This window comes from Zonotrichia albicollis, chromosome 7 (genome assembly GCF_047830755.1).
Source record: "Zonotrichia albicollis isolate bZonAlb1 chromosome 7, bZonAlb1.hap1, whole genome shotgun sequence".
Classification (NCBI taxonomy): Eukaryota; Metazoa; Chordata; class Aves; order Passeriformes; family Passerellidae; genus Zonotrichia; species Zonotrichia albicollis.
In genome coordinates, this window is record NC_133825.1 from 45,846,284 (window position 1) to 45,860,253 (window position 13,970).

Sequence of the window (13,970 nt, forward strand, 5' to 3'; positions counted from 1 at the left end):
TGGCTGTTTAGGATAAGAAAAGAACACCACGAGTTTCTAGATAAAGTATGTAAACTACTGATCTGTATACACAAAACAATCTCTTAGGGAATAGGCAGATTAGAGGGGGTAAAACTAGCAAAAATTAACATTAGCAGCCAAAAATGAATGGCAATTAGTGGTAAAGACTAAATAAAGCTCAGGAGAAGGAAATGTGCTGACACTCTGGACTACTGCTGATATTTCCCACACACTCCACTGCTGATGGGAAACTCCTGCATTTGCTTATAAATTCACTCTCTATAGCCTAAATAATACAGAGAGCAGCTCTGAAATGCATTGGTTCTATGAGGATCACAGCAGCTAAAAAAGCCCCAAACATGACTCAATTTTAAATTAATTTTACAAAGGCTGTGAATTATTTAATTTTTTTTCTTTTTTTTTCTGAAGAGAATGGTTAATTTCAGAGCTGGTCTCTAAACAAGGAGTCCCCATAACCTCCCAAGTTTCACATGCTGTTAGGAAAGATAATCTCCCCAGCTGGAAGGATGAGCTGCAGCTCCAACAAGGAACAAAACCTGTAACCTTCCTGCAGCTGTGCTGCACAGAGGCAACCAGAAACTGTAGGCAGACACAGATTGTATCTTATTTTTTAATGGAAAACAGAAATAAACTGCAAGCCAAGATGGCCAACCCCAGCTAGGGAATTAGAGGCTGAGTTAGGACTGATTCTCTCTCTTAATGGAGGAAAGAAAAGAATTTTCATTCTCAGGAGCAGTTCCAATTAATGGTAAACTGGGCTTGAAGCTGTTAAAGAATGAGATTTGATGATCAGAATGTAAAATTCCATGAAAATATCTCAGTACTCTGCAGCTAATGAAAAAGATGAAATTGAATGTTGGTATGTTAGGAAAGAAATAGAGAACAAAACAAAGCAAGAATATCTTTATGTCAATTTATTCATCTGTGGTAGCATGAATCTTGAATGCTATCTGTAGTTTTAGTGTCTTTGTGAAAGAAAGGAAATTAAAAGAAAGGAAAAGGAAAGAAAAGAAGGAAGGGAAGGGAAGGGAAGGGAAGGGAAGGGAAGGGAAGGGAAGGGAAGGGAAGGGAAGGGAAGGGAAGGGAAGGGAAGGGAAGGGAAGGGAAGGGAAGGGAAGGGAAGGGAAGGGAAGGGAAGGGAATTTCTGTATACATGTAAGAAGGATAATCAAGATATGCTGGATTCTGGGCAGGCAGATCAGGATGGCTCAGTGCGGAAAGGGGTGGATGAAGGGCGGTATGAGAGAGCACACCTGAGTTTCCTGGGTACTCGCTCCTGGTCTCTGTTCATGAAATTAGGCAAGCAGGCATCAGAAGGAAAAGCTTCTCCAAGCAGTGCACATCTGCTGTGGAAGCCTTTGCACCAGTGTCAAAAGTCTTTAAGTGTTAGAAACGTGCTTTAATTCAGAGAAGAAAAATCAGAGAGGAGAGCTTAGGAAGCCCAGAGGAGCTAGATGTGATTTCTGTGAGGTCCCTGGGTGTTGAATTGTTGGAGGTTAGGAAAGGATTTCTAAGAAGCACTCCCACAATCTTTGTCTGCTCATTAAGTCTTTTCTCTCGGCCACATTTGGAGACAAAGTGCTGGGTTAACTGGGCCTCTCACCTGCCACAGCTGAGCCTGTGTTGTGTTAGATTCCCTTCAGTCCTGTAACAACCACCACCACTGCCTGCATGAAGAGGTAACACTGAAATAATTTGACATAGCAGACATTTTTAAGCTGAAGTTTAGCAGCTGTAAACATGGGGCACTGGTACCCTGGGATTGACTGTCTGGTGTTCTTCATGCAGCAGTGATCACAGAATTATCTGCAAAAATCTGTTGTGAGAGAAACATCCAGATGTAGGAGCAGAGCTTGGAAAATGGGACACAGAGATCTTCAATTTCAGTCCCCTAATATTCTAAGGACTATGTCACATAATCCCTTTTATAAACTGTTCAGGCTTCATTATGATTAAATTTATTGGCCTCCATTTTTCCTGGAAAGCTGTTCCAGAGCTTCACTGCTCTGCTGATTAGAAACCTTTTAATTTCCAAGTGAAATTTAATATGACAAGTTTATACTGTTCTGGAGAAGTGTTACAGTTGCTCTCCACACACACATCACAGAGCAAATAGCAACAAGGGAAAAAAGCAATTCAAGTTAAAAACAGTAATAGCACCAAAGCATTGCTGGCTGAGAGGTTTCCTCCAATTTTAGATGCAGATCCCACTGCAACTTTTAATTCTTTGGTAATAAGCTACTTACTGAGGGAACTCAGTCTGTTCAGATCAGCTCTGGTTTATATCTACAAATGCATAATAACCTCTGTCCCACTAATGAATCACTGGGGCTGTCATAACTCTAATGAACACATTTCTTTCTGGAGGTGTTGATCACCTAAAAGCGCTCGCTGGTTTTTCCTGTCTTGAATGATTGTATTGAATGTGGTAAGTGCAATCACATCTCCAGAGAGTTTATCTGCAGAGGCTGCACCAGAGAGAGAGCACTGGAGCTGGAAAGGAGGGGATTTCTGTTCACAGCTCTCTCACATGCTCCAGGTGTGACCCTGCAGAGCTTTGGTGCTGAGGGTTCCCCCAAGCTGGGCTGGAGCAGCTCCCCAGCAAATGGTGGGGTCACCATCCCTGGAGGGATTTAAGACATGAAGTTGTGGTTTTTAAAAGCCTGGTTTAGTGCTGGGCACTGCTGGGTTTAAGGCTGGATGTGATGATCTCAAAGGTCTCTTCTGACTGAACTGATTTTGTGGTTCTGAGGTTTGGTTGTTCAGCCACAGATCCACAGCTTCTATTTTGTCTCTGATTCAGGTCAGCCACGTTTCATGGGATTGCTCCTTCCACACCAGTAGAGTGTTGGACTTGGCCAAAACCTTTGATCACTACAAAAACATTAATGTAAGTGGAGCTTGCAGCTCGTTTGCTTGGATTTGAAACCCAAGACTTTGTTGTAGGCACTTCTGTGTTCCTCCCCGTCACCATCCCTGGAGGGATTTAAGGCACAAAGCTGTGGCTCTTAAAATCCTGGTTTATTGCTGGGCACTGCTGGGTTTAAGGCTGGATGTGATGATCTCAAAGGTCTCTTCTGACTGAACTGATTTTGTGGTTCTGAGGTTTGGTTTTTCAGCCACAGATCCACAGCTTCTATTTTGTCTCTAACTCAGGTCAGCCACATTTCATGGGACAAAAATTGTTCCTTCCACACCAGCTGGAGTTGTCCAAAACCTTTGATCACTACAAAAACATTAATGTAAGTGGAGCTTGCAGCTCGTTTGCTTGGATTTGAAACCCAAGGCTTTCTTGTAAGCACTTCTCTGTTCCTCCCTGTCACCATCCCTGGAGAGATTTAAGGCACAAAGCTGTGGCTTTTAAAATCCTGGTTTATTGCTGGGCACTGCTGGGTTTAAGGCTGGATGTGATGATCTCAAAGGTCTCTTCTGACTGATCTGGTTCAGTGGTTCTGAGGTTTGGTTGTTCAGCCACAGCTTCTATTTTGTCTCTGATTCAGGTCAGCCACGTTTCATGGGACAAGAATTGTTCCTTCCACACCAGTAGAGTGTTCGACTTGGCCAAAACCTCTGATCACTACAAAAACATTAATGTAAGTGTTGCTTGCAGCTTGTTTGCTTGGATTTGAAACCCAAGGCTTTGTTGTAGGCACTTCTGTTTTCCTCCAAACAGTCAGGAGAGGTGGGTGGCTCAGCGTTCCTCCCAGACAGACTATGGTCAGCCCCTTTGCAGAAATAACCAGGAGTAAATGACTTCTAGCTATAGTTCCTGAAATTTAAAAAACATTTATGAGGCTTTTTACAGTGTGCTATTTCAAAGAAACCTCTATTATTATACAATATTTTCAGGACAATGGAGCAAAAGAAAAAAGTAATCTTTTTCTCACCATGAGGTTCAACATTTTGTTGTTTCCAATGCCATTTCTAGCAATGACTGAAGGAAGATAATTTTGGAGGTAATTCACATTTCATTACCACTTTCTCACTGGCCAGGAGAAGAGTGACTTAGAGAAACCAAGAAAACACAAGTTGTTGTTTGACTCCTATCTCACAGAAATTCCATTTGTTCCCTCAACTGATTCAAATCTCACTTTCCATTTGTATTTGATTTTGTCCCACACCTCTGTCACCCTTCAGACCCATTCCCTTTTGGTTTATCTCATGCCAGTGGTGTCACACCCAGTCCTACAGGACATTTGGTCAGGCCATGAGATATTCCCGTAAGGACAGGGGTTTAATTGAATTTTGTTGCCTAAATCATCCCTCTCATGGCTGGGTGCATGGGAAGAGCTGATGATAAATTTCTCTGTCCTCAGCTCTCTTGAAAACTGCTCAGTCACCACTGAAGATCTGCTGTGGTGTCACAGGGGAGGTGATCAGGTGTCCTGCACATTTTACCAGTCACAACTCCCTTTTCCATTGGAGATCATTCCTTTTATTGGTGTGTAAAATCAAAGGAATGATCTCCTGTGGAGGAGCACACCAGCAGCACATCATTTTACATCCTCCCCCAAAGGAGAAGGCAGCAAACACACCCTTGTTTCCAATTTTGGCCCAAAAATAAATGGTACCCCCAGCAATGGCAGCAGCAGGTGCCTCTCCAGCTCCTTCTAGCAGAGATTTTCCAGGCTCAAACCCTGATCCTAAGAGAAGGAGATGATGGCAGTGTCTTTCATTAGCTAAGCTGAGGGAATAAGAATAGGCAAGTGCTACCAATTATATTTCAACACAAAGCAGTACCCACTTAAGTGGAAGCTAAAGGCCACAGCTCCGTTGTTAACAGGGGTGTTCTCACAAAAAAAAAAAGAGCTTTGAACACACTGGGAGCACTAAAGGGAAGATGTCTCGCATGTGCAATTACTCAACACATCTTTAAAACTGCGAACACTTGTTCACATGTGGTGAAAATTAGATCTGTGAGCACTTGGGGAAAAAAAAATCCCACCTGGCAGGCACACTCTTTTTCACTTTGGAGTTTTATAGGAGTTCTCAGAGCTTGTTGGTCCGGTGAGAGCTGAAGCAAAGTCAGGGGAGGAAACTGTGAGGGAAGGAAAAGAAAATGCAGAGTAATGTGCTGGTTTTGTTCTGAGCTCAACAGGTTTTTGATTCTTCCAGTCTGGCCCACCCTTAAAGAGAAGTAAATTAAAATATGTATCTCTAGGTCTAAATATAAATATTGACAGTGCCTTGGCTTCTCTCTTTGCTGGCTTGGAGTGCTGATGCCTTTGCAAGATTTTCCACCCTCTCCCACAGGTGGGTTTGCTCAGCAGGGTTCAGCAGGTCTGAGCTGCTCTAGGAAAAATGGTGCAGGATCCAAAAATTCCCCGAGAATTCATTTCTTCTGTGTCATGTAAAGTCAGTCATGAACTCCAATAATCACAAAGAGATGATACCCTCCTTGGACAGGCACCACAGCTGGTGGTAACTCACATTCAGAATATTATTTTCAGGGCACAAAACCTGTCACTAATTAGCCAAGAAGCTTAGTCAGGACCACAGCTTTATAATAGATCCTCCAGACTATGTGTGAACACACCAGGAATTGGGTTTATGTCACATCTTTTCTGAATTTCATCACAGTGTTCCCCACTATACATCTTCTGCCATCATCTCAGGGAACACCTTTTAACTGGTTTGGATTTGCATTTTAATATTCCATATTCTGATGTTACTAATACTATTTTGTCTCTTTGTGTCCTTATTTAAATGCTGAGAGTAACACAAGGACACCAAAAAACATGGGAAAACAACCAGACATTTATTTGGCTGTTTCAATTTCCCATTTCCAAGTCAGGCGTAGAAACTTGGGCTTAGGTGTCCTAGCAGGTATCTGGGAGAAGAAAACACACCCAGGACAGGAAAGCACCTTTATTCCATCTAAGGGAGAGATCTTTATTTTACTGACTCTTTGAACTGGAAAAAAAAAAAATTGGGACTGGAGGCAGAGTTATTTATACAGCCATGAAAATGAAGAACTTTCCCGAAGAAAAACAAGAAGTAAAACAGTCCATGATGAAATCACGGATTTAATCCCTTTTTTTCCAGTTCAACATCCATTGCCTCAAACAAAGGGCCCATTTCTGGCGGGAGCAGTCAGGTGGAGGCACCAAGCTCTGAGTTTTGGCAGATCCTCCCAGGCCAGAGATGCTGACACCACAGGGAGAGCTTCCCCCCACATCTGCTCCATGTAAATACTCTGACAAATACTCAGTGCATCCAGTTCAACTGGATTTCCTACCGCATACAAAATGACACTTTTAGCAGCCTCTTAAGCTTTTTGAAAACTTTGCAAGGAAGTAAAAAGCTGTATGGGGCTTAGCTGAGATGAAGACAGGCATTTTGAGCCAAAAAGCACGGGAAGTGTTGACAGTTTAAAGAAAGAAGGAAGTTGGAGAACAGATGAGATTTGACTAATATTTTTTTGGTCCATCCAGAGGCTTGTTACAATTACCCCTTAATTTTCCCTCAGGGACTCATTACAGTCCAGATAGCAATATCTGTCTACTGTTGGTCTTCCTTTCTCTCTTCTAATGACAAAATGCTGATAGCCAGACATCATTCCAAACACATTTAGTTGTAATATAATAACTTGGAATAGCATCTGTGGCAGAGAGAGGCAATTTGATGGGCTGTGTTAGCCAGAGAAACTCAGAGTGCTATCCCTGTTTAACATTCCCAGCCTGGAGTGGCCTGGGCAATAACCACAGTGATGGGAGAGCTCTAACAGCTACCATCAAAATACAGAACTTTTATGCTGGGGCTAATTAGGTGATAAAAAAGCTGAGTTCTGTGCTGTTATTTCTCTGCAATCTGCCACTATTTAATTCGTGGTGGAGCACACTCAGCTGCACGAGAGGCAGATAGGGAGGTGTTTTTGCAAGGCAGCATGACACAAACGCTTGTCCCACGTGAAAGGGCCCTTGTAGTGGTACAACAAGGCTCTACCAAGTCCTTGGGAAACAGCAAGCCCCAGCTACAAGCTGCCTTATCTGAGTTGTCAGCACAGAAAGAAGAGCTTTGAGCGCTGATTCTTTACTGTGGAAATTTCGAAAGTGATGACATACGGAGGGAGTCGCATTTCTTCCCCTGGGACTTGTTTGTAATGCCAATTTAGCAGATGATGTGGCAATTACACCGAGTTTGGTCACATAGAAACGTGTTCTTGGATGTGGGTATATTGCTAACAGCTGTTGGGAGTATGAAGAAAAATTTGCATTGCTGAAAACTAAATCCGAGTTAAAATTGAACACTTGCAGCCATAAAAAATTAAATAAGAAAATCAGCTCAGAAACCCTGCAAAGAGACAAGGGCCCTCTGTGTTGGTTCATTCATTAATTTTACTGGTTTTAAATGTAAATAGATCACAAGACTTGATATTATGCTATGCCAGAGGAAATCCCATGCCTAACCAGCAGTAAATTCTTTTTCCATGTGACATTTGAAGATTGTGGCTCAGAACCGAATATCAGGCATGCTGAAAGATTTTGGAAACATATCACTGCAAAACAAATTGCACCAAATAAAAATTTGTTCCTCTCTCTATTTTAGAGACTTACAAATGGATCTTTTGAAGTGAAAAACATGGAAACTTCTGCATCAGCAGTGGTCATGTTTCATTGCCTTTATTTCTCTTCTGTTTTTTTCTGATGTCGCATTCTTGGATTTGTTTTTGTGCATCACTCAAAGCAAACAGCATCTGTTTAATGGAGGTTCTTGTAATGGATGTAAATAATTTCTGTCCTGCTCCCCATCTTTTCACCCCCCCAGCCTGGATTGACACTGTCCTGGCCCAGGTGCAGCACCAGCTCTTGGTCCTGTTAAACCTCATGAGATCCCAAGGTCCCACTCCTGGAGCTTGTCCAGGTCCCTGTGGATGGGATCCCACCCTCAGGTGTGTCAACAGCACCTCTCTGACCCCTCGGAGTCATTCAGATTCACCTGGGGCACCCCCAGTCCCTCTGTCTGTGCCATTAATGGAGATATTCAATATCCCTCTGTCCCTTGGCACACCACAAATCCTCTGCTGCTGAGCACTACGAGATCCCTGGCACTCATAATCCAAAATTAGAGGATTATCCACCATTTACTGCCAAGGAACAGGGTGTTTAGATATTTCTTGTTGGTTCAGGACAATTATACTGGGAAGTGATTGCTGTTTTCCTAGCACTGATGGCAGCCTCCCTCCCCAGTGGGCCTGGGAGCTCACATCACTGCTGCCATTACAAACCTCTGGAACACCTTTGACAAAATATTTCATCATTTAAAAAGAAATACCTCATAAAGAGATACTGAAATTTTATTTTCACTTCTGTTTTTTTTTTTTTAACTTATGCCTAATATTTATTCAAACCCCACTAGAATAGCTCAGAGTGCTTTGCATCCAGGCTGTTCATCCTGGCAAAATGACTCCCCCAACCACACCCCTGCAAAGCTGCAGCTCCCTCTTTGACATGTTCTCTGCTCCAGGTTATTGGGGTAGAACACTGGGAATTCTGGAGCAGGGAGAGACACAGCAAGGGCAGGAAAAGGTCCCACTGCTCAAGTTTTGCTCATGAAGTCAAAGAGAAATGAATCATTCTCCAACAGTAGACATCTAAAGGTTGGATGGAACAATTTCTAAATATTAGTCAGACCAAAAACAACACGCTGCTGCTGAAATAATGAGGGTATATAAGAAACCAACAAAAGCCAAGAGATTCAAAGTGGAAGCTAAAATTCCAGTCTTAATTTAGGACTGTTTTCTTTTTTAAAGAATAGTATTCAGCTTGGTTGGGGCCCTGTAAGGATGTTTTCATAAGGTTTTACAAAACACAAGCAAAACTTTTTGCTCTGCTTTTTCTTTTTTCTTTTTCCTTTTTTTTTTTTTTTTTTAATTTTTCTGCAAATGCAAAAGGAATTATCTATAGGGGTTTGAATTTTAGGTGTGTTACTTGCCTAGCTCTAATCTTCACTCACAGACCTCATCAGCATTACACCAGGCTGCAAAGCACGAATTAAAGCCTCCTTTAAAGTTTATCATCAGCAGGAAGAATTGCAGGTGATAGCAGCAGGGGTGAAATCTTTCTTTGAAGGAAGAGAAACTCTTGTTAGCACCGACTCAGGGTTTAGTGGGAATGGGTACCAATGGCACACTGCAAACTCCAGACGGGACTTCAGCCAGAGCAGGGAAAAACCTGTTCAACCCTTCTCCATTTCTCCTCTTCCTCCTGAGCTGGAGGAAAGGAATTTTGTTTGTGTTTACCTTACAGTCTGCAGGCTGATTTGTATTTACACAAGGCCAGACAGGGGTGTGTTTACTGCACTGTCCTTGAGTTGTGCATTAATTTGCAAACATTGGAATCAGCAGGGCTGCTCCTGAACATCAGGAATTACCCCAGCAGGACATCGCAGAGAGGTAAGAAAAGGGTTTTCTGTTCCCTTTTTCTAGATCTTTTTTCTTTTCCTTTTTCTGCCCCTTTTCCTTTTTCTATCTCTTTTTCCTTTTTCTCTTTTTTTTTTCCTTTTTCTCTTTTGTTTTCCTTTTTCTCTTTTTTTCCCTTTTTTCTCTTCCCCCCCCCCTTTTTCTCTTTTTCTTTTTTTTTTCTTTTTCTCTTTTTCTTTTCCCTTATTTTTTTCTACTGGGGAGTTGGACTCCCTGCTCCTCATTCACCCCTTCCAATTCAAGATACTCAATGATTTGACAATTCCACCTCTTCCAGAAGCTGGATTTTTTTGAAAAGTAAGGATGCTTTTCACTCCAGCACCGGGATTAAATCCCAGAATGCCAGAAATGGGTGGGGAACCACTGACCACAGCAGCAGCCTCTGAGCATCCCCTCTCCAACCCTGTGCCCCCATGGAGAGCATCTCATCCCTGAGCTTGGAAAGGCTCAGATCCCTGCAGGAAGGGATCCTCCCTCCTGGCACAGCCCTTGATTTGAGCTTTTTCTCTCCCTGCTTTGCTCTGCTCCTGCTGGAGGCTCTTGGCTGTCCCAGCACAGAGGGAGGTGCTGCAGAGCTGTGCTGGGAACAGGTTTGGGAAAAGGTGAGCACTTCATCACCCACAGCTGTGGTTCTGCGGTGGGACAACTGGAAACAAGACATAATGAAAGCCACTGACACAGTAAGGCTCATACATCAGATATGGACATCTCTAATACTGCTTTTTTTTCTTCTTCTTCTTTTTTTGGTTTTTTTTTTTTTTTTTTTTTTCCTTTTCCATGCAGGAAGTTGTCGAAGCATAAATTTGGTTAAGAAAACAAGTCTTGCATCGCCACTCCAGGACTGACTTTGTTACAGGATTGACATTGAAAAAACATCAATTCTCTGACATTTTACAGCATGATTGGGGAGTTTGTAATTAGGTTTCATTTTTAATCATAGAAAGTTTTCAGAATTCAAGAATATACAATGTGTCCTGGGGCTAGCTGCATATTTTCCTATTGAATTACCTCTAATTCAGCCATTGAAATGCAAGGAGAGAGCACTTGCACATAACAACACAAAATGTCTGTCTCAGTCTGTCGTTCATTTGGCTCTGCTCCACAGAACAAGTACTTTTCATTCAGGTGTGTTTATGATGAGTAAACTTGACCAGATGTTAGGTCTCCTTTGTATTTTAAAGTGTTTTATGGCCCACATTAGTCAGCTGCAAAGGGCAGATCATTTATATTCCCCTGGACTTCTTTTCAGGTTCAAGCTCCCCCAGAGGAGCACGGGACTATATGAAAATATATAGAAGGCAGAAATGAACTATTGCAAATGTAACAATGTGCAGCACAGCGCTGAATAAATTGCTTTGATTTACAGGATGGTTTCTGTAAATACTGAATGCTGTGAACCTACAGATCCACTCCCTTACCCACAAGGGAGATCAGAGCAATAATTGAAAGCTTTTTCTTTTCCTTGTAGGAGCAATCCTGATGGTGCACACAGGTGAGAAAAGAGCTGTTGGCTTTTCACACACACTAACACACCAAAGTTCCCATACTTGAAGGCTCACCCCTCTAGATGTCATTATTAAAGGATATTAAAACACATATCTCAAAGGGGTTCAGTCCTGTAGGGGTACAGAATAAATTGCTGATATCCCAAAAGCAGTTCTGGGATTTCCGCAAAAATTAAGCTACAATTTTTAAAGGAATTTTGACATCCAGGTGCTCTAAAAATGATTGGCAGCCCTGAAATCTCATTTTTGCTGCTGAGCTTGGAGCCCTCCCTTCAATGGCCAGCACAAGTGAGACCAGAATGTGCCCAGGACCACGGAGGGGAAATGCAAAGGCTTCACCCCAAATCAGTTTAACCTGGGTGCTGCACCTCACTTCATGAGCTCCATGCAGCTCCAATGTAAAGCACATTTCCATCATCAGCAACAAGGTGTTTTTTACTGCCTTGCTGTGAAAACTAAGCTAAAAATACAACATTTCAATTATTTTTCTCATTGAAGCTGCTGGCACCCGTGATCAATTCAGATCCCTTTGTGCCTCGGTGCCTGAGAAATCACACATTTTGTGGGATTAATATTTAATTATTGCTGCTGGAATTTCTGCAGTTCTGTGGCTGGAGAGGAACTTTCTACCCTCCAAATAATTTGCATTTTAGAGATTTCATTTTACAAACAGGAGTAGAGCTTTAAAAGGCTCCCTTTGAAGTTAAAAGAAACAGCAATCTTAATTTTGCTTGATGCATGCAAACCACTGACAAAGTAGCCTTTAAAAGAGCCCCACTGGTAAGAGGCAAATCCTCCCTCCACATCATTTGAGAGAGCTTTGTTTTCCCAGAGTCTTTTCTAGAAACATAAATCAATGTTCCCCTCAGCTGGGACCAGGAAAAGCAGATATTCACAATAATCTGTTGAGAAGAAATTTTCCTCCATTCCAACCACTTGGATCGACCAATAAAGCAAAATGTAACACAAATAAGGCATAATGGTTTATAAATTAATTTACACAAATTATATAGCTGTTGAAAGAGAAATCAAATTAATGGAATATTAATCTCTAAGGCAATAATAGCAGATGTTCAAGGTATTAGGGGAAAATCTTATTTAATTCAGGTAAATTAGATTTATTTGTAAGCATCTCTGGGTATCTACATGGGCAGCATGACTTTGTTGAGGTAAGACATGGATGCTCTGGTATGTTTGATATTTTAAATCCTACATCAATCATTATTACCATCATTATTATTGTTTTTTAGCACTTAAACCAATAAACATCACAGGGCATTTTTACCTCCAAGGCTACAGTTTTCAGGCTCATTCTAGTATTTTACCTTTCTATATTCCCAGCATTATTTTATCATTGGTAATGCAATAATAATAGATAAATTTGCAGTGAAGTCATCAGACTGCTACAAATTGTCTTCATGGCGACAGATGACCTTTGAGAGTATTTTATCCAGTAAAAAAATAAAAACAAGTCTGTTTCCACAGTCCAAACACTCCAAGAAAAATTTCCACCTTGGCAGCAGTGCAGGTGATGAGATGGAGAAAGATGAACAAAGATCGGTTTAATTTGAACTATTGCAATAATTGCCACTTCTACAGAAACATTTTGACAATTTGACTCTCAAATTAGGGTTTATTGGTTTTTGGAGTTTTTTGTCTGCTGTTCAATTAAAGATTTGCAAATTAAAGGGTTTTTAAAGCTTGGTAGAATCAAGGTAATTACTAGACAAAAAGCAAGAATTAGCATCTTGAGGTGTTTACATAGACACCAAGAACTTTTGAACCTGAGGAGAGTGAGAACAAAGAATTCAGAAATGAGGAGTTAAAACCCATCAAAGAGAGAACAAAATGCAGTTGTCCAAGAATCCCATTATTCTCTGGGGGTTTTGAGATGGTTTAAGGATTTTTAGCTGTTTTCTTATGCAGAAGAATCCTTCCAGGGAGGGTCTTCCCACCAGCACTGACAAGAGTCCTTCACCCTTTCAGGTGCTCCAAGGCTGGGAAGCTCAAATCCATCAGAAAAGCAGTGGCAAAGACCAAGAACTGAAAAAAAGCAATTTCTCACCTAATTCAGGCATCTTGAGAAGACTTTACCAGTAACCAGAGGTTTATCTATCTCCATAAAATCCCCTCCAGACGTTTGTGAGCTGCTGTCACTGCTGTCATCCACCACATCCATGGTGCCCCTACCCAAAATAACCAAAATAACCTTTTTTTCCCATTCTACCACCTTTGAATCTCAACCTCAGGCCTCCTAACTTTGGTAAACATGTCACAACATTCTTCTCCTTTGTTTCTTTTTTTCCTCTTTGTCCAAAGAGGGAGTAAATCTCCCTTAATTTTCTCCAGTTTGCATGAGGTTTTGAGATTTATGGTTGCTATTAAATGTAACAAAGGCAACCTGGCAAAAGGTCCACCAATCTGCATGATGGAGCTGTAACAACTGAGAACACATTATTATTATTTGGCTTTTAATATTATAATTTTATTAACTTAGAGAACACGCTTTGAAATCATGCCAGGAATTCACATTAAATCCCTAAAATGAATAAAATGAGTGAGACAGAGACGTGGCTCTTAAGCAGCTCTGTTGTAACCTCAAGATGAAAGTACAGAAACCTTGGACCCTTCTGAGACTTCTTGCCTCCAGCCTGTGTGTGAGGGATTATGAGGAATAAAGCTTTTCTTATTCCCACTGGTCCAGAAGTTGTTGGGAAGGGAGGATAACTTGTGATGTGGTTCAGCACAAAGGAGATGACTGCAGGTCATTTTTAGGTCGTGGACTGGCTGAGGTAGTCTCATGTTCGTTAGAGGGATAACTCAGAGATAATGTAGATAATATCAGAACAGAGTGAAGCTTATCCCTGGAATTTATTAGGGACATTTGCAAAAAAAGCAATGCCAAGGAAAGCTACCAGACCCAGCAGCTTCAGAGACTGAGATGCTCTGTTAGAATTATAAACCCCAGGATTTTTGGTGATTGACTGAGTAAAATAAAAGTACCACAGCGTAGCAGAAGGTGC